The 20,892-nt window shown below is 35.3% G+C and overlaps 1 protein-coding gene across 2 annotated transcripts in view; it reads right to left on the bottom strand.

Moving 5' to 3' along the window:
- SYT14 (synaptotagmin 14) overlaps positions 1–20,892 on the bottom strand; it is a 138,727-nt gene that overhangs the window by 106,146 nt on the left and 11,689 nt on the right. The gene's annotated exons all lie outside the window — the stretch shown is intronic.

Here is a 20,892-nt window from a genome sequence, read left to right as displayed (position 1 = left end):
AAACAAGAATTAGAAAAAATTACTTCTCGAGCACGGGTACATTCATCAAATTTGTAAGAACGTTTATTATTACTCTTATCTCTAACAGCTTCAATGGCCTTTTTCTCACTAAACAAACTGAACTTCTTAACCTGGCATTGAAAAGCTCCAGCCTCTCTTTTCAATATTACACTCTAGTCAAATGGTTCCACTCACTGACTCAGAATCAACCATGCACATTACCGCATGCCTTGTTTTTGTTGGCCCTCCTCCCCTTGCCTGGAATGACCCAGTGTCATCTCTACCATATCCCACTCATTCACTCAACCAACAAATATTTTTGGAGCAGCTGCCATACACAAGGCATTATATACACATTTCCTGTCTTCCTTGAACAGTCTGGTGAAGGCAGTTAAAACACAGTGCAATAAAGGCTATGACTGGGGAAGAAGAGGGATCATGAGAACCATCAAAATACTGTATCTAGTGTTGAAGGATCAAGTAAGCTTTTCTGAAAGTTATAGCGCCTATGATTGTAGTTTAAGAATTAGTAAGAATGAGCCAAATTAACACTATTCAAGGTAGAAGAAACAGCATGTGCAGAGATGGGAGATCACTGTGTATTCCAGAAACTCCATGTAAATTTTATGATGATGAACTACCAGATTCTCAAGAGAATCTGATCTCAAGAGAATACATGAAATCAACCCAGGATATTTGGTAGAGTGAGAAAAGGCAAAATGCTCTCCAACTTGTCCAATCCTCAGCAATCTCTCTCCTTTCAACTTTTGCATTATCTGTCTCTACACCAGTCATTTGGAGTTAGTAACTAAATGTTTGTATCCCCAGTACCTTACAAATAATATTCAAGTATTAGTTGACAATGAATCCTAAGCCTCAAATATCCCCTACTCTTTCTTCCTCCACTGCTCAGGCAGTAACTAAAATGTCATCTCCTCCCAGATTATTTTGTTTTTAATCAGAAGAGCATGACAATTAGCATCTAACTTGTTTAAAATGAAGTCACCAACCAGTCAATGATGAGTGCTTTAATCTCCTAGCTTTTCATTATTTATGAAAGCCAGGCATCCCACGTGTAGAACTGATATTATGTTATAGTCTACTTATATCTGGGTCAATAATATTGTGGTAGAGGATGGAGCAGAGAATGATACTGTAAGGGATGGGCAGTGAGAGTGAGGGGAGAAGAGGGTAGGAAGGGCAGGAGTGCTGTCTGAGTATCAGGCTGGTGCTGAGGAACAAATCCTGCTACTAGAACCAAGAAGTTATGCCCAGACATCAACCCTTCCTGTCTCAGGCTGGAGAATAGTCAGGAAAGAGAACATATTTTAACAAAAGAATCTAAGGCATATGACATAAAAGTGGTACGTATCAAGCCTGAAAGATGAGGTAAAAATAAAAGCAAAGGAATCATTGGCATTTCTAAAACCTGGGAAGAGCAAAGCAGGACAGAACCTGGTATGAAGCAGCAAAATGCTCAGTGTAATTATACTCCACTGTACACTGTAAACAGCAAGTATGTACAGGCGCTCCCTTTTTATTTAGCCCAGGCCCCAAACACAAAACACAAAACAATGTGATACCTTAAGCGAATACACAGGGTTAGATAACATGCAGCTTAAAAATCTCCCATCTCTTAGAAGACCCAATGAGGGAGAAACAGCTCATCTCACTTAAGAAAGTTAGTTACTGCTAATAAAAACCCATATAGCATATATTCTGTGCCATTCACATACAGCAACAAACAAGTACTTTACATATATTAACCTTTTTAATCTTCATGTTTACCCTATTATTATCCTCATTATAAATTGAGATATGGAAATATTAAACCATATGCCCAGCTAATAAGTGGAAGAAGAGTCAGGATTCAAGCCCTGGCTCCTGAGTCTGTGTTTTCAACTACTGCTCATACTGCTTCTCCCATTTTCCTTCTTGCCTCTTCTATGCTTTGCCTCAGTGCTTATTTCTGTGTTCTTCTTTCATCTCCCTCCCTCCCACTTTTAAACATAACCTAGGGAGAAAGGTCAGCTATAAACAAGTATAATATAGCAAGCAGTGTAACAGAAGTCTAGAATATAAAGTATTACTGGAACACAAAGGAGGAATACTGCCTGGGACAGTTACAAACACTTCGGGAAGGAGCTGACACTTGAGTAGGGTATGAAAGATTAATAGGAACGCTATTAAACAGTAAAGGGGCAGATGAAAAAACATGATCAAAGACACAGGAACAGTGCGCACAGCATTCTACAAACACTAACAGGCAATAGTCATGGCTGTCTTTTTTACCTCCGTATCCTCAAAGCACCTAGCACAATGCCACCAATGACATTATTAAATAAACATCTGTAAATGAATGAATATGTGTTCAGGAAAGATCAAGAATGTACCAGAGGAGCTATGACTAGAAATGAAAACAAGGTCCAAACTGCCAAAGAACCTGGACTACCATCCTAAAGACTTTGTACTTGTAGAACTACATTGATTAAAGCAATTCAAAAGCCCAGAAAAATAGCAGGGAGTGAATGGTGGCAAAATATGAAGACCAGGCAGTAGCAGTGGTGGCAGAGAAGAGGGGTGAATCTGTTCAGGGAAAATTGACAATATACCAATGAATTAGATGAAGAAGATGAGGATAAAGGGAAGCTGAAGATAACTCTAAAACTTCTAGCTTGAGTGAATGGGTGAATGGTAACACTATTAACCACAATGAAATAAATGGGAGGAAAGGCATGTTGTTTAGGGCGTGGGAGTGAAGACAGCAGTAGAAGGAAAGAGTTTAGTTTATGACATGTTACATTAGAAATGTCAGCAGACTATTTCCGTGTGGACGTCTAGTATAGAGAAGGAACTATGAGGACAGTGCTCTGATGAAGGTCGGGTTAGTTATAAAATATTTGGGAGTTTTCCTTTTTGCTCATCCTACTGCATGTGAGACATCACTGACTAAATACAAGCCAAACTGGCAAATGGTAAGTACTAGGCTTTAATGATAAACCTCTTAAAATTTATAAATTTTTAGATAAATATATACTGTGAATTTGAACAAATTAAAAAATGAATCTTTCCCCATAAGGAGAAGGCGAAAGATGCCTTATTCGTATAAGGTAAATACACTACTAAGGTAAATATACAACACAGCTCTCTTTTTATCCACTGCCTGACTAAATGCCCATTTTCTACATTCACTGAAAATATTTCATGTATTTAAAATTTTTAAATACTAATATGATTGTAGATAAGAAAAAAAGATTTTCCACTAGAAAATATTAAAAAGCTTCAGATTTTTATTTTTCATCCTTATTGCAGGATTGAAATATTATTTCAAATGACCTGACACCGTAAGTTGGCCAGTAACAGTTCAAAGTATAAAAACATTTGATAAGTTCCACCTATTGCATAAAATTGCAATAGAAATACACACTGAAGGTGGGGAGGAGACTGTGGCTCAGTGTAGAGTATATGCCCAGCATGTGTGAGGTCCTGGGTTCAATCCCCAGTACCTCCATTTAAAGAAAGAAAAAAAGAGTAACAAACTGAAATTAACCCAAAGACATGAATGCTATACACCATCAAAAAAGTTAAATATGATTACACTAACTCAGATCTCACTAAATACAGAGTAGATTTTCATTCAATATAAGATGGAATTTACTCCTAAACTCTAGATTATACTATGAATCTGCTTATAAAGTCATTCCACATAAGTTTCCTGAGATTGTGATTAATTTATCTGTAGATAAACCTACTCTTCAAAACATTCTAGATCATCCACTGCAGGTATGTAAGTGCTATTTTAAAAATGCATATTACCTTTTAAGAACCTTCAAAATCTCTAATAGTACACAGTTAATTAGCTTTGGTTAATATTACATAGTTGAAGAAGTAAATTCGCTGAATCAAATTTAATTTGAGTTCATCAGTAACTCAAAATTCACTGATGTACTGTTTTCTCATAATACAAATTTGTAAAATTTTAATGTGGTGAACAATAAAACCAATATAAAAAAATAACAAAATTAACAATATGAAACATTTTAAAGAGTGTTTATTATTTGCTAGGGGCTGTTTTAAGCATTGCAAGCATCATCTAATTGAATCCTCACCACAGCCTGATTTTTCAAATATGGGTTCTAAGGCTCAGAAAGAATAAGTAGAATTTTCGGGATCTTAAAATTATTATTTAGTGATAAAATCTTGATCTGAATACAGGCACACTGACTCCTGCTCCTAAAACATTAAATAATGATCCTTACTGTTTCCTATTTGCCAGGCATTGTTATAACTGCTTTCATTTAAAAATGTAATGCTCAAAACAATTTTGTGATAGGTAAACACTATACATTATCTTAGCCTTCAGTAAACTGAGGCCCAGAGAGTAACAAATTTGTCCAAGGTCACAAATCTAGGAAATGTTAGAACCTGGACTTGAACCCAGACATTCTGCCTCCAGAGCCCAAGGTCTTAAACACCAAGTAATACTGCTTCTTTATATGTCAACCTGCAATATAAAAAATAAGGGAAAGCCATGTGATCAAATAATATAGAGTACATGAGAAAACATTTCATGGTTTTAGCCTTTTATATATGTTAAAATATAGCAACTGATTTCAGCTTTCTCAAAATAAACATATAAATTATAAAACTGGAATTATAATATTTTCTATTCAAGATACTTCACAAAATATTCTAAAATTAACTTTAGAGCATGCTTAGAAACTAAAATAAACAGTAGATCCTTATATGCCATCTTTGAAAGCTAATAAAATAAAAAATTTAAAAACTAGAAGTTTTCTATAGGACAATAAGCTTGATAGTCATTAACAATGCTCAGTAAAAATATAAGCAAGGTGTCTGTGAGCTATATGATTCACTATGTGAAGTATCTGAAGACTACATCGCAAAGCCAGAAAGGTTACAGGTGCAATATCTCATCAGAAAATACAAAAAGTTTAGTTTGTCCAAGATTAATAATTATTTGTTATATATACTCAACTGGCCTTAGCAGTCATCTTTACTATATATTTAGAGAAGAGTACATATATTTACAAGAGATAAACTTTTAAAAAATACCACTTTTGTCAAAATTCAAGCTTCAATAATAATGATAAAATCCATTTTAATTTCTATAGATGGAAAGAAAACAAAGAAATTATAGTCTTATAAAGTAAAAGCAATAGAAATCCACTTTGACTTTGAAAGTATTGCAGAATTCACTTAAATTCTACTTTCTGTTGTCACAAAAAAATTTTCTATGTAAAGTTAGAGAAAAATACAAAGATATACATAAAAGTAATTATAAGGGAGATATTTATTAAGCCAACATATTTTCAATATAAATTTGTTTATATAATATTCTTCTCTAAATAAAATTTATTTCTATCCAAATTATAAATTACCAAATAAATTTTACAAAACTATTTTATCCATTATACTTTCATGCAAAATAAAACAAGAAGTACCTGTGATCCTTTTAATTCCTTGAAAAAGGAGGATTAAAAAAACAACTTACAATTTGCTCTATAAAGCCTGTATTATTGCTGATTTGTTCTGCTGGACAGGAAACACTAGTCCTCTAACTCCACTGTCATGGAGACTTTAATAATTCATTTAATAGATGTAATTCTATCTCTTGAATAAAATGTGAACTATATAAGAAGTTAACCTTCATTTTAAAAGGAATACTTGCTTCATACTTAATACGCCTTAAATATTTTTCTCATAGTTTAATCAGGAAAAATCCAAAATTTGTTCTGCTCTGGTTTGGACATAAAACAGAGAATTTATCAGAGATTCCAAGAAACAATGTAGGAAAATAAAACTTCCTTAAAAATTTTATATTATAAATAAATGATGCAAAACTGGAAGAATGAAATATAAATCAAAGAAAGGAATAATATATACCTGTAACTCTACTAGATTTTATAAAAAACCAATCAGTAAAAAAAAAAAAGCATTTACTCATAGCGATATAACTCACTGCTGAGTAACTTAAAAAGACAGCAGAGGGGAAGGCACAGATGGCAGTGATGTGGGACATTGAGTAAGATCTTAGAAATAAAACTCCCCTCTGGGAGACAGATACTTGATGAGGTTGATAAAATAGATGCTACCCAACTTGTTTCAAATGTCAAATCATCAATAAGTTAAACCTACATTTCCTATAAGTAACATGTAGTAAATTGAAATTTCATTCAATTATAATAACAGCAAAAAAATACTAAATCTTAAAAAAAACTTCAAACATTTATTAATGGAGCACCAAATGCATTACATATCTAAACCTTACACTTGATAATAATATACTTAATACACTTTTAATAATGTATTTAAAGCAAGTACTTATTAATTAATAATTAATAAAGCTCTGTCTTTGGGAGAAGTCTTCAAGGACAGTCTTGATTAAAGCTTCAAAACTATAATTACAGTAAATTTTACAGTAAGAAAAACTTCTTTCCTGGTAAATCTCCCTATAACAAAGCATCATTATTCTGAACAACAAATTAAGGTTACCTGCTTCAAATTTTTTCACTGTCTATTCAATGCATATGAATTCCTCCAAAATTATCTGAATGACAAATGGTATGGGCAACAGATAAGGCCACTTCTTCCTCTCCTTTACTTTCTCAATGATTATTTGCCCTTCCTTTTCAGTAGGATCCTCATTGGTAAGAAAGATTTTGACAACTTGGTAAAATCTTACCAATTTCTCAAACAGTATGAACTATCCAATATAAAATAGATAATTTAAATAGCCCTAAGACTATGAAAGAAATTGATTCATGGTTTAAAAACTAATGAAAAAGAAACCTTCAGGCCCAGAAAAGGTTAGACTGGAAAATTCAACAAAAGGAAATGAAATGCAGACAGATTAGAAAAGAAGAAATAAAACTGTCCCTACTTGCAGATGACATCTGTATCTAATAGAAAAATTCAAAGAAACTACAAAAATAACAAAAACAACCACCCCTCCTACAACTACTAAGCAAGTTCAGCAAAATTACAGAATAGATCAACACTGAAAAATCAATTATATTTCCACGTACTAGCAACGAACATGTGGAAACCAAAATTTAAAATTTACCACTGCTTATAATTACTCCAAAGAACACTGAAACACTTATACATGTAAATCTAACAAAACATGTATTATGGACTTGTATTTTGAAAACTACAGATTGCTGATGAGAAATTTTTAAAGATCTAAATAAACGGAGAGATGAATGTTAATTAATTGAAGGACTCAACATATTAAAAATGTCAATTATTCCCAAATTGATATACAAATTCCTAACAGAATTCTAGCAATTTTAACTCAGCCTGACCTAACTTTATGTTCCTTCCACCATTATCCCACATTCTTAACAGCCATTCTCATACACAGTCCCCAGATTTGTCTATATAAATTAGAAAAATCGTGCACTTCTTTTGGATTATAGAACTCCTCATGGGTCACACTTTGCACCTCACCTTTAGGGAAAGCTGAGACTTCAGTCTACTTACAGGTCCAGAAGTAAAGAGGGATGGTAGAGGAGGGTTTTTAAGGAGAATCAGGAGTATCTCAAAAAGCAACTACCTCAGGGGAGGCCATTAGAGTTTCCTTGGGCAAAGCAGGGCTAATCTCCTCAGGTGGGAGTGGAATAGTTGCTTCTACTGACAAAGAAGACTCAGCAGACTTTGGGAGTTTAATGCCCCCAAACTCCTCTGAATTTTCCCATACGTCCCCATTCCAATTTTCAGGATCCCATTCCCTCCCAATCAACACCCTCATTTCAACAGCAGACACACTATGAAGTCGGGGATCCAATTTGCATAGTAATTCAGCTATTCTGAGGAAGAGACTTTGGATTTGGTTTTCAGCAATCTCAGATCTTGGACTACAGGAGGTAAGAATATCTTTCAGAGAAGACACAGAAACTTTCAGGTGATTTATGTGGTCCTTGAGCTGGGAATTCAAATCCCTAAATTCATCCTTTTCTTTCCTGATTTCAGGAAACCAGCCATTGTCCTGAAACTTGCAAGTTGGACAAAAATGTTCTAAGGTATCAAAATATATGGTCACCCAGAACCGTTCCTCTTAAAAGCATTTGATTGCAAGTATCCACTGGTGATATTTGCACACCACCATTGCCACATCATACCAAGGACAATCAGTACTCTCTTTACTGCTGAAAACAGAATCAGCATCTTTAAATCAAATCAAATCAAATCAAATGAAGGAAGCAATTGGAGAAACTCCACAAAAAAATTCAGGAAACATCTTAAGATACTGTTCCTCTAAAACTATTCTCAGTTAAAAAAAATCTGTATTACGGTTCTCCAGAGAAACGGAACCAATAGGATGTATATATAGAGAGAGATTTATTTTGAGGAACTGGACCACATGATTGTAGGGCCTGGTAAATATGAAACCTTCAGGACAGGCCAGACAGGCTGGAGACCCAGGAAAGAGTTACGTTATAGTCTTGAGTCAGAAGGCAATCTGTAAGTAGAATTCCTTCCTTTTCATCTGGATCTCAGTCTTTTCTTTCAAGGCCTTGAACTGATTAGACAAAACCTGTCTATTGTGCAGGGTAATGTGCTTTGCTCAAAAAATCACTGACTTAAATGTTACTCGTATCTTAAAAATTCATCACAGGAATATTTAGACTGGTGTTTTACCAAACAACTGGGCACCACTGACTTGCCCAAGTTGACACATAAAAATAAAATTAATCATCACAAAGTCCATACAAAAAGCTGTACCTAAATTTTTATAATAGCTTTATGTGTAATACCTCCAAAATGGAAAACACACAAATGTCCTTCAACAAGGGAATGCCTAAACAGACTGCAGTACATTTATACCATGGAATTCAGCAATAAGAGGGAGCAAATTACTGATACATGCAACAAACAACTTAGGTGGAATTCAAGAGCATTATGCCAAGTGAAAAAGATCTAGTCTCAAAGGTCACATAGTATGTGATTTACATAACATATTAAAAATTTTAAATTATGGAGATAGCAAACATAGTGGTTCCTAGGTATTAAGGATATTCATTCAGGTCAGTATGAAGGTATATTTGTCAATATAAGAGGTTTGTTTGTAAGAATTGATAGTAAGCTATAGAGAGAAAATGTTTAAAAAGATGCATAATGAGATTTCACTAAGCCAGGTATTAAAACACATTACCAAATTGCAATTAAATAGTACAATAGTAACAAAAGAACAGACAGAACAGTGAAATAATACAAAAAGCTCAATATAATCTAGTATACACTGTAAGACAGGATATGATAAAGAAGGCATCTCAAATTAGTAAAGAAAAAATAAATTTGTTGCTCATTCACTAAGTAGTGTTGTCATTTCTGGGTACAGGTATAGGGTTTTCATGTGATTTTTAAAACTTTTCTTAATTTGTTTCCCAAATGTTTGATAGAAATGTATAGTTCTTTTATAACCAGAAAAATACATGGTAATATTTGAAAATAAGCTTAAATTTAGGTGAATTTTGATTTCAGATAAAATTTATAAGAATAAAACAAAAAACCATAAACAGAAATGATTGATACCTCTTCCGCATACAAATATAAAAATTTCATGTATCAAAAGATACCACAATCAAAACAAAGTTAAACAACAAAGAGGATAGCAAAAACTAACATATAGCAAAAGAAAGAGAAAAAAGTTACCACACTTGATACATTTTTAATATTTTAAAATTAAGATAAACCTACAAGAGTAATTTCAAAAGGACATTCACCAAAGAACTGTAAATCATCATTAAACTTGAAAAATATCCCAAGACTTTGTGTATATTCCAAAAGTCACTGACAAATGTAATTCATCTGATCCATGCAAGGGTAACAAAGATAAATTAAGAGAATTAGAACTAAATTCCCTTTTGGGTCTGGTAAAGCCACTCCTATCCTACTAAGGAATTATCTGCCTCTAATTTCTCTGTGAAAAATCCATAAAATTAAACCTTTTGTGCCTAAGTTTTCCATCTAGCTGGAAGACTGACATGCATATGACATTACTGAATATTTTTGTCGTTGTGTTGTTTCAAATAACACTGCTCCAGCTCTAACATCTTCTTTAATAAAAGTTAAATACAGTCTATCATGGAATGCTGGTTTTTATTCTTAAATCAAATGTCTACATGATCATATAGTCCATCTGGGATAAACTACTAAAGCAGTCTTGGTAGCTACAAGAGTTAAGTGAAGGCTACTCAAAGTACTGCACAACAGGCTATATAAGGAAACTAATTCTAAAAGTTTGATTTAGGAACTTATGTATTTTTCATTAAAGATAACAGAAAAAAAAAAACATGAAAAATACTCAAACTCACAGTAGTCAGAGAAATACAGTACAAAACAACATACCAACTTGACAAAGTGTTTTTAACTAAGAAATTAAAAAATAATCTTGTATGCAATTATTATTAATGTAAACTGCTAAAAATTTTATAAAATACCTTAAAAATGAGGATATTCCTTGATCTTGATAATCTACTTCCAGGAATTTTGTGTCAATATAAAAATTGTCATGGTAAAAATTCCTTTTTTCTAAGGAAACAATCAGAGCTATAAAAAAATTATTTAAATGCTTTGTACTCACTGAAACACTGTTAGTACATTCCAAAAATCCAAAAATAGCAGACTAGTTAATAAATAATAGTATTCTCATAGAATGGAAAACCATATTGTCATTAAAAATCAGATAAACAATAAGAAAATAAATTAAAAAATAATAAATAACATGGGAAGACAGTCATAATGTAATATTAGGTAAGTAAAAATTCTAGATACGAACCAATTACAGAATGTGATACCTGTTTTGTTTAAATTATGTATATATGTATACACAAAAAGGCTATATGATAATACTCCATAATCGTCATCACTGAGGAAGGTAAAATCATGTGTGTTATATATTTTCTAAACATTTCTCTGCATTTTCTAAATTATTGATAATGAACAAGCATTATTATATGACTAGGAACATTTTTTTATTTCATTAAAACAAAATAATATATAAGAAGGATCCTTTTATTCTTAAAAAGAGAATACAGAACAGTTTCTAAAATTAGGTCTAAAGAGCCCAAGATCAACAGCATTTTAACAAGTGTTACTTAAAAGAAAAGGAAGACAAGGGATCCATGACGAAATATATGTAGGAAAAATTGGGTTAAACAGAGTTGAACAGTCTTCTTCAGTACAGGACTTGAATGCTAATTTTCTAACCTTAGCCACCTCTGTGTCAGCCCCTGGAGTGGCTCCATGGCACCTCTAAGAATCTGGAGCACCTCTTAAAAATTGCCAGTCTCATCTATCATTTTCACATTCTGGATGTATTTTATATGATGTAAAGAGAGGGAGGGAAGGAGGAAGAAAGTTAAAACACTAGCGAACTTCCATAAGGCATTGATTTATAAGTACATACTGGGACCAGGAAGAGGGAACAAGAACTAAGTAAGACAGCATATCGAAAGATCTGCAAATGTGACTTGCTTATTAAAACGAGTTTTACATGCAAAATTGATACTGAATATAATTTATAATATGCAAATTGCATACCTATGCTTTTATATGTGATGACAAATCATACACTGATGTAGTTGAATTTTAAAGATACTATAAATTGAAATGAAAATATACATATACCTTAGTGTTTAAATAAAAACTGTACCTTTGAAATTTAAAGCACTAAAGATTTCAGTGTTAAATGTACTTGGCATAAAACAAACTGCTAAGCATTGTTATTTACTAAACAGATTTTCATATTAGCCATTAGATGGCACCATGTATCTACTAGTTAACATAACTTTATACTAAACTCTAATTTTCCCCAGGGGTTTAAAAAGATATAAAATATATTTAACTTTTAAGTAAATATGGTAAGTATTATTTTTTATCATTGTTAAATTTTAAGCTTCCAAGTGAAGAGAAATGACATACTCAATTACGTTAGTATCACCTTTTCTGGTACCTTACAATTTTAAAATAAATAATCTCATTCAATATCAAGCTGCAGTGTTCTAAAGCAACTTTTCAGTAGTTAAATGTCAGGTGGCTAGAGAATATCCTCCCTTAAGATAAGTCAAAGATAAAACTAATTTTCTGCCTTAATAACTTTTTTTTACCTCTTTCCCTTCCCCCTACATTGTCTAGTTTCTCATCCTTCTCAATAATCAAATTTCATCACATCTTATTCTCTAACCTAGGACTCTCTCAATTCCTATCAGTTTAGTTTCCCAGTCTCCATTCAGATATCCTCTGCTCCAGATCTTTGTATCAGCTATTTACATACTCAAAATGACGCCAGTCTGATCGTCATTTTTTCCAATTCCAACTAAGATAGAGTAACAGAGATAAGATTTACCCTACTACCTGAAACCACAAGACATCAGACAAAATATATAAAACAATGGCACCAAGACACTGAGCATAGGCAAAAAAAGGCAGTGATCACTGAGGAAGAAAATAAAAGATGATCATTATTTTCCAAGCTCACTGCCTGGAGAAAGTTTCCAGGCTGCAGCAAAGAGAGAGGGAACCCAGGCAGAGCCCAGTGGCCTCCTTGAGCTGAGGAGATGAACCCGGGAAAACAAAGAAGATAAGGGGGCCAGAGTCTGCATGGCTGAGTATCAGGAAATAAAACGCTGTGCAGAGAACTCCAGGGAGCCACACTGAGTCACCCATGAGATTACAGCTGAGCAGTGCTCAGAACACTCATGTGAGGAAACCATCAGAGGCTGGGAAAAGAATTTCCTAAAGGATGAAAGGGAAGAGTGGTCAGACATCACACAGCACAAGAAACGGTGTCTATTCTCAAGATCCAAAATGAAAAATATCAAACCTTATGGGGCACCGATTGAGAGTACTACCAAAGATCTTGCTCAAAAGTGACCCCAGAGTCGTGCAGGAATGATGGCACCAAACAACACGTAGAAGCCAGACCAAAAGGAACAAACTGCTTCCAAGTAACAACCCATTTCAGAACAAAGCTCAAAAACTAAACAAAAATATCCAAAGGACATTAAGAAAAACTTCACGTCTAGCATCTAATAAAAAATTACCAAGCATGCAAAGAAGAGGGAAGTAATAATTTGAAAAACCAATCAAAAGTGACTCAGAAAGATGACAGAATTATGCAACAATTCTAGGTACTTTCCCCATAACCATCTTTGCTGTTTTCATCTTTTCTACATTTCAGCCACAAGCATTTTTGCTGCATAATTAATTGGCTGTAAGGTAATTTTGCTGTAAAAGATGAAATAGCAAAAAATAAAGGAGAGACATATTTAAAAGAACAAAATGAAAAATGAAAAATGAATAAAGACTATTGCAAAATATAAAAATTTTGAATACATTTTAAACATTTTAAATGTATATGCATTCATAGCAATACTGTACAAATAACTGATTTTATTTTATGAGTTGTAATAAGCACAATAAGGAATAATTTAGTAAGAAATGTGCATGTCTATAAAAATTTACTGGGAGACATAAGAGAAAACAAAAACAGACTGTCTGGTCAGGCCACCCAAGGTGGCTGTTCTCTTGCTCTCTGTCCATCCCCTGCTCCACCAGAGCCTGCCTCACCTACACCCCGCTAGCCTGACGGGCCTTCCTACATGCTTGCCCCAGGCCCCAGCTAGTGACTAGTCTCATCAAAGGGGCAGAGAGGGGCGTGCCCCTCTGCTGGCTTCCTGGTAACTGATGAGCCAACCTGATGTCAATTCCCCCTGTCACTGCTAACCTACTCCTCCCACGTGGAGATGGCCACCACGTCCTGCTCCCCGTCCACCCAGCAGTGGGGTGTCTCTCCAGAACCCTGCTTCAGTCCCCCATCCATTAAGCCATTGATGTGTCTCTGACATTGACTCCAGGCTCTTCTGTCTCAAACCTGGGCAAATACAGGCCTTCGCAGGCCTGTGAGGTGCAGGCAAACAGAGACCTGCCATGTTTCTGAATGAAAAGATAAATGTTATTTAGGAATTTAACTCAATTCCATAGGACTTTCAAGGGAAGGGAGTGGGACATAGGTTGCAGGAGGGGATAACTGACAAAGTGATTCCAAAGTTCATCTGAAAAAAATAAACAAGAATAATCAGGAAATTTTTAAAGAAACAATGTGAGAAACTCTTTTCTGCCAGATAACTAACGTCACAATAATAAAAGCAGTGTATCAGTCGTTCCAGAAAAGACAGATCAATGAAAGAAAAGAAAAAATTTAAATACAGAAACTGAGTCATACACACTAATTTAAGTATATAATAATAGAGGTATTTCAAATTAGCAAGGAGAGGATGAATCAGTCAGTAACTGGTATTTGTATAACTGGCTAATCCATGAGAAACATAAAGCTGGATCCTTCCTTCACACCTTAGACTGAAATAAATTCCAAGTATATGAAAGACGTAAATGTTTAAAGATGCCACATTTTACAGTAATTAGAGATTCACTGAGCTGAACAATGGAAATCATCTCTAAACCCAAGCCATATTCACCATATATATATCACTCTCACTTCGTGAATATATTTCTTAAAGGCTTCTTTGTGGTTATCTAACTATTGGAGGTAAAAGGTAGAAAAGATGAAGCATATTTCAGCTCATATATGGAAATTGTTCTCTGTAGATATTTTCCTTCCTCTTGGAAATGGTCATAAGCCAGCAAAAATGACCAGAAAATTAAATTTATTGCTCAAAAGAACCCAGCCATACACATCTCTTTACATATAAAACTCATATAAGTTAAAAAAAAAAAAAACTTAAGCCAGTATCAGTATATATCCCACTCTTTTGCCTCGGTCTGAGGATGGAATAGATCTATAAGAAACAAAAACATCTCCTTTCTTCCCCTTCTCTGCTTCTAATTGAGGAAAAAAAAAAAAAACCTTAGGAGAGAGAAACCAAAACTAAATTTATAATAGGAGCATTCTGTAAAATGTTTGGACGCTTATCAATGGAAGGGGCTGTAGTGGTTGGTATGTATGACATCAACCGTCAGGATGACATCAAGAATTCATCCCTAATTCTCTTCTCTTCACTGAAGGATTTTTTTTTAAAAAGGATGAAAAGTATACCCTGGACATCTCAGCTTCAAATCAGTGAGACATCTATCCTGAACCAGTCTGCCTAGACCTCTTCCCTTGGGCCAAGGACTGGACAGTGAAAAACATTCTGACTTTCCTGTCCTAGGACCACTAAATGAACTTCCTTTCTTTTTTCAGAGTCCATTATTAAGAGTGTGTAACACAGCTGAATAATGCATATAGGCTTAGGAAAAACAGGAAGAGGCTTTAGCTTTATGAAGCTGGTTCACAGATGCCATTCTGCAAAACACCTTAGTAGTTTTATACTCACAAAACCTCAACTAATACAGGCTTTAGCAAAAGAAGTAAGAGGGTAAGAAAGTGGTACTTTCAGACCTAAGTATTTCAGGGAAAGACAGGACCGGCGCAGGACTGGCTCACACAGCCTTCATTATGAGTCTGCTTTCTATTTTTATGATAATTACTCCAGATTCTTGTACTCCTGTGACTTTCACAACACGTTCTTTCCCTTTAAGTCCTGACCTTCGACCTCCCCCTTCAACTGCTGAGGGTCTGCGTTGCTCACTTAAAGCTGATGTTAACTTACAGCAGCCTCAATTTGGAATATAAAACTAAAAATCACAAGCATGAGTCAATGCGGTAGGCTCTTTTCCCTCTGGGTGCACATAAACCTCTCATTAAGAAGTTCAAAGAAGCTAAGAATGAATCAAAGAAAATATAGCTCCAAGATTCCCACCTTCTATTAAATTGTACGTGGAAGTGCCATTTTAATTATAGCAGCAAAAGCCCTATTCTTTGTTACCATCAAGGCTCTATAAATTCACAACCTAATTGAAAATTCTTGAGCCAGGAAGAAAAAAAGCTTAAAATGTACTAACACAACAGCTACAAAAATTTATCAGCCCTTCAATTCAAGAATATCTCTTATTAGCACCGTCTAGAAGCCACTGAGCTATACCAAAGGGAAAGACAGCTATCCCCAGAACCAAAGAAACTGAAAACAGTATAAAGGAGGAGAACTATATTATGACTCTAGATAGCTTTTAAAAATTCAAACCAAATTTTAGTATGCTGAGGAAAGGAGCTCATTATTTATAACATACTGTTTAGTCAGAATGGAGAAAGTACAGGAAAAGGACAGAAATATAAATTTTATGTAATTTTTAGTATTTCATGAAATTTGAGTGTTGATTAAGAATGATTTTACAGGAGTTGCATAGAAACTGAACACAGAAGTCTGCTTATATGCCAACATCCAAAGATTTGTGGTCAGAATTTTCCATACTAGAAGTCACTTCCTTATTCAGAGATCAGCAAAGCATTTCTGATATACATATGCCATCATTTAAAAACAAATCACTGAAACATCCTGGAAGACTCATGTTATCAACTCACTGGTAGTTCTCATAGATTCAAAATGCTGAATGTCAAACAACTAAAAGAAGAAGCAATAGAAACTACCAGAACATACCTTCCAGATTCAGACACAGAATACATCTGGCCCGTCTCCAAGAGTCTGCAAGCTTCAAGAGTGTCCCTACCGCCTTCAATAACACAGTAACATGCGTATGTCAACCCACCGTAGGCTACAAAGGTCTTCACAGGCTTTATTTCACCTGGCCCTCGTAAAAGTCTTGTGAGATTAGTATAGAGAACATTAATTGTATCACCATTTTATACATAAGGAAAATGAGACTCAAAAAATTTAGAGAGTTATTCAATTGCCCTGCCTGGATAAAAGCAAATTGGGAAATTTAAGTTATGTTTCCTGAATCCAAAACCTGGATTCTTTCTTTATTAAACACTAGCTCTACTAAATACTAGAAAGGACAGAAAATATTTTATTGTTCTTTTACTCTGGATCAGTAGAACCACAATAGTTAAGTCTGGTCACTAACCAAAAAATTCCTACCCCACCCCAGCCCCTAAAAGTCAGAATATAGTTCTATAACTTTGCAAATTCTGTATTTAAAATTATCATCTACATTTTCAGATAACTTATCTAATGTTGCCCCCAAAAGAGACAGCTGAAAACACCACTAAAAGAGGGAAGTGCTCAGGATGAGCTGAAGGGGGAAGAGAAAGAACAAATGTACTCCCCAGCTTAAAGGGAGGACCTGAGGGCAGAGGCAGGAAGGGATGAAAACCTAACTGGATTCCCTCTTACCCACAAAGCAGCAGCGGCCCCCTGAAAGGAGGAGGAGTAATACACACAGCAACACTCCTTTCACTGCCACAAACTGGGGAAAGCGGCACCAAGCCCGGCTCCCCTCCCCGCGCTCTGTGAGCTTTAATCGTTCTGGCTGTTGTCTACAAGTTCTCTTCTTCTCTTGTACCTTGTACTCCCCTCACAGCTGCATCAGGACAACTTACTAACAGAACTGAATGGATAGAGGACACTCTCTAATTCAGCCCCATAACTGGTAAACCTACCTTTACCAAGCACCTTGTCAACAACCATGTAAGACTTTGCTGTCAGATGGGTGGTAACTACTCCCCCCAAGATGTTAATTGATGAGGTTTACATTATTATTCAGGATCATATTGCGAAGAAATCTTAAGGGGCATCTCAACTAGTGATGAGCAGCACACAACAAACCACAGGGGACCACTTAGCCGCAAGACAGTCTTTGATTCAGATGAGCTAAAAGATTAGAAAGTTGATCTCTGTTCCTATTTCCTAACTGTGACCAGATATTTATAGTTTACTGGCTTAACTAAGTGATTGTCTTCTAGTCAAGGAAAAATACAGCAGGTAATAAATCTGAACTTCTATACATTTTCCCCAAGGAAAATAAAGCCATTTTCACTTTTAAGGGGAAAAAAATTCACCACTGATATCTCCTATTCTCTAGCCACTACTACAAGAATTTTTTCCTACAATTTCCTAAACAGATTTTCATTCGAATTAGGATATTATATGTTGACTTTTGTATACGGAGTAAACTCAAGTCAGTAACACCATAAAGAGATTTAGCAAATAGAAAATGCTATATACAAAACCACAGAGAAAGTCTTCAACCCTGAGGGTGAAGCCTCAGACCTCAGGGCCAAGAGCCATGGAGTTATTATTCCCAGGCCTTGAAACCTAATAGATTTTCCCAATTGGATTTCAAAACTACTTGGTACCAGTGATTCCCTTCTTCCTTCCATTTTCTCACTATGGGGATGGAAAGGTCTAGAATTGTTAACCTATGCCTGTTCATCATTGTATTTTAAGAGCAGGTTACATATTTGCTAGTTTCACACATCTACAGATGGAGAGGAATTCTGGACCAGGATGGATCATACCTGGAGTTTCACCTAGACGTGATGTAGAAGATGTGGATGGTGTGACTTCTCAGTTGATGTTTAATGTAAGGCTTTGTAGATCAGAGTAAGGCACTTTGATTTTATTCTAGGTGTAGTGAGAATCCACAAAAGAATTCCAACCAGTAAAGTGATATGACCTGATCTGCATTTAAAAAGACTGGTATGTACTGTAAGGAGATAAGAGTGGAAGTAAGGGAACCTATCAGAAAACTATTAGCAGTAGTGTAGGCGAGAGAAGATAAGGACTCAGACCACAATGATAACAGCAGGACAGAAAAAGAAGATAGACGCAAAATATATTTTGAAGGTAGAACTGACAGAACTTGCTAATAATAAATTAAATGCGGAAGATAAAAGAATGAAAGAAATAGGGATGATTCTGAAGTTAGGACTCCAGCAACTGGGTAGACTGTTCTATTTATTAGCTGAGATGGAGAAGATTGAGGAAAGTATAGATCCATGTGAGACAATCAGATCTGCACTTTAGACACGCCAAGTTCTTATTAGAGTAAGAATCAGGTATCCAGGTAGAAATATCAAGTAAGTAGCTTGATATAAGAGCAGGGAGCTCAAGGACAGCTAGAGCTAGATTTATAAATTTGTATGGCATTCAAAACGACAGAACCAAATAAAACCAAATGGAAGGAAATGAAGGAAAAATGAAGCAAGCCCAGGACCAAACTCTGGTATATTCCAACATTTAGAGGTCTGACAGAGGAGAGAAGCCAGCAAAGCAGACAAAGAAGAACAGCCAAACGGGTAAAAACAAGTTGAACACAGTGTTAGAGATGTCATTTTACCAGAACCGTTGACAGTAATTTAAATTATTCTACTTTATATAACCCGTCATAGGTTCTACTCTGGGAAAGTCCGGTTTAAAATGCAAAAGCTTTAGAATCGAGCATTCATTTTGAAAATATTCAAACACTTATAGAACACCTTCTAGACTAGGACACTACTGAATGCCAAGGGGATACACAGAGATGCAGAAACTTCCCCATGACATAGCTACACTGTGATAAAATTTTTAACATTTTAATCACAGATTTAAAATTCTGTATTAAAGTGGAAGACATGAAAAAGCTGGACTAATCCAGAGAAAACTGGGCAAGGCCTCGTCTGAGAACTACCTGGACAGGAATAGAGGCAGCAATAAAGAACAGCAAGAAGAGCCAGAATAGAGGTGTTCAGATCATCACCTACCCCTAGCTATGCTATTTTCTCCCCTGCAGCTTTCTGTTCCCCTTGTAATCATGAAAAGCCCTTGACACATTTTAGTTTCCTCCCCTCTAGCTGTCTCTACTCTTTTCTTGATTCTCTTCTCACCTGGCCACAGTTTTTATAGTTTCTGATTCCAACTGATTCCTAAGTGTCTCTTGATGTCCAAATAAATTCTGTTTTTTAAAAAAGATTTAGTGGAACAACGTAAACAACTATAAAATTCTTTAGAACATTTTTAGTAATTCTGGATTCATACGTTGTAGTAGAAGACTAAAAATGCTTACACAGAGGAAGAAAACAATATATAATTCATCTTCTCTCTCCTATTTTAGATAAGAAGCACAAGTCAACAGTAGTTACAGCATGAAAACCACAATCCTAAATTCGAGATTTCAGGGACCTGACTTCAATTTTCTCCCTTATGATACCAGCGAAAAGATATATAGATAAACTATAATAAAGGAAGGAGACTTTTTAAATAAACAGCAATCAAAGGCAGTGATACATAGATAAACTAGTAGGACCAAACCAAAATTCACCTGAAAACGATTAAAGCCTTTTAGTCAACTCTACAGAAGCTGAGGCTTCTCAGACCTGTTGAAGACTGACTGCAACTATGCTGACACGGCCCTGCTACGCCATCAGACCCAAGTATCACAAATACTGACACTGCCTCAGACCTCCTCAGGGAGAAATATTAGGGCAGGGAGCACTGCTAGTTAGCCAGAGTCAGGAAGGCCAATTCGATTTTCAAGAAAGATGCAAGAAAAAGAAAGTCTCCCAAGTTTAAAAAGAGAAAGGAGCAGTTAACTTTACGAGGACTTCCTCCCCTGACCTTTCCGGGTGTATCTTTTTCTTTCTTCACACCATTCCACAGGTGTGACTGCTGCTCAGAGTGGGGACTCCCAAGGTTCTCCTGATTCTTCCAAATCTATGGAATACCTGATTCCTTGCCTCCCACCTAGTAACTGAATTACCTTTCCTGGGGCCACCTTGTTCAACCACCCAGTTGTCAGGTGGCTCCTTCTAAGGAAGCATAGACAGTTGTTGGTGTCAAAAGATGCTGTGGTCTTTGGACATGTTCCCGATTTGAATTTCAACCACTCCTCACATCTCTCTGATGGGGTACAGTAATAGAACAGAAGTCAGTGGGAGAGCAGCATGCACTCAGATTCCAGATTCTGAAAGGGAACAAAAATCAAACCCTCCATTCTTGGCCTCTTCACCATGTCTGATAACCAGTATGCCAGAAACCAGGCTTTATCAGCCCATGAAAAATAAAGGAACAACACTCAATAACCATATAA

This window comes from Camelus dromedarius, chromosome 21 (assembly GCF_036321535.1).
Source record: "Camelus dromedarius isolate mCamDro1 chromosome 21, mCamDro1.pat, whole genome shotgun sequence".
In the NCBI taxonomy this organism is placed as follows: domain Eukaryota; kingdom Metazoa; phylum Chordata; class Mammalia; order Artiodactyla; family Camelidae; genus Camelus; species Camelus dromedarius.
This window is presented reverse-complemented; position numbering and strand designations above follow the sequence as displayed.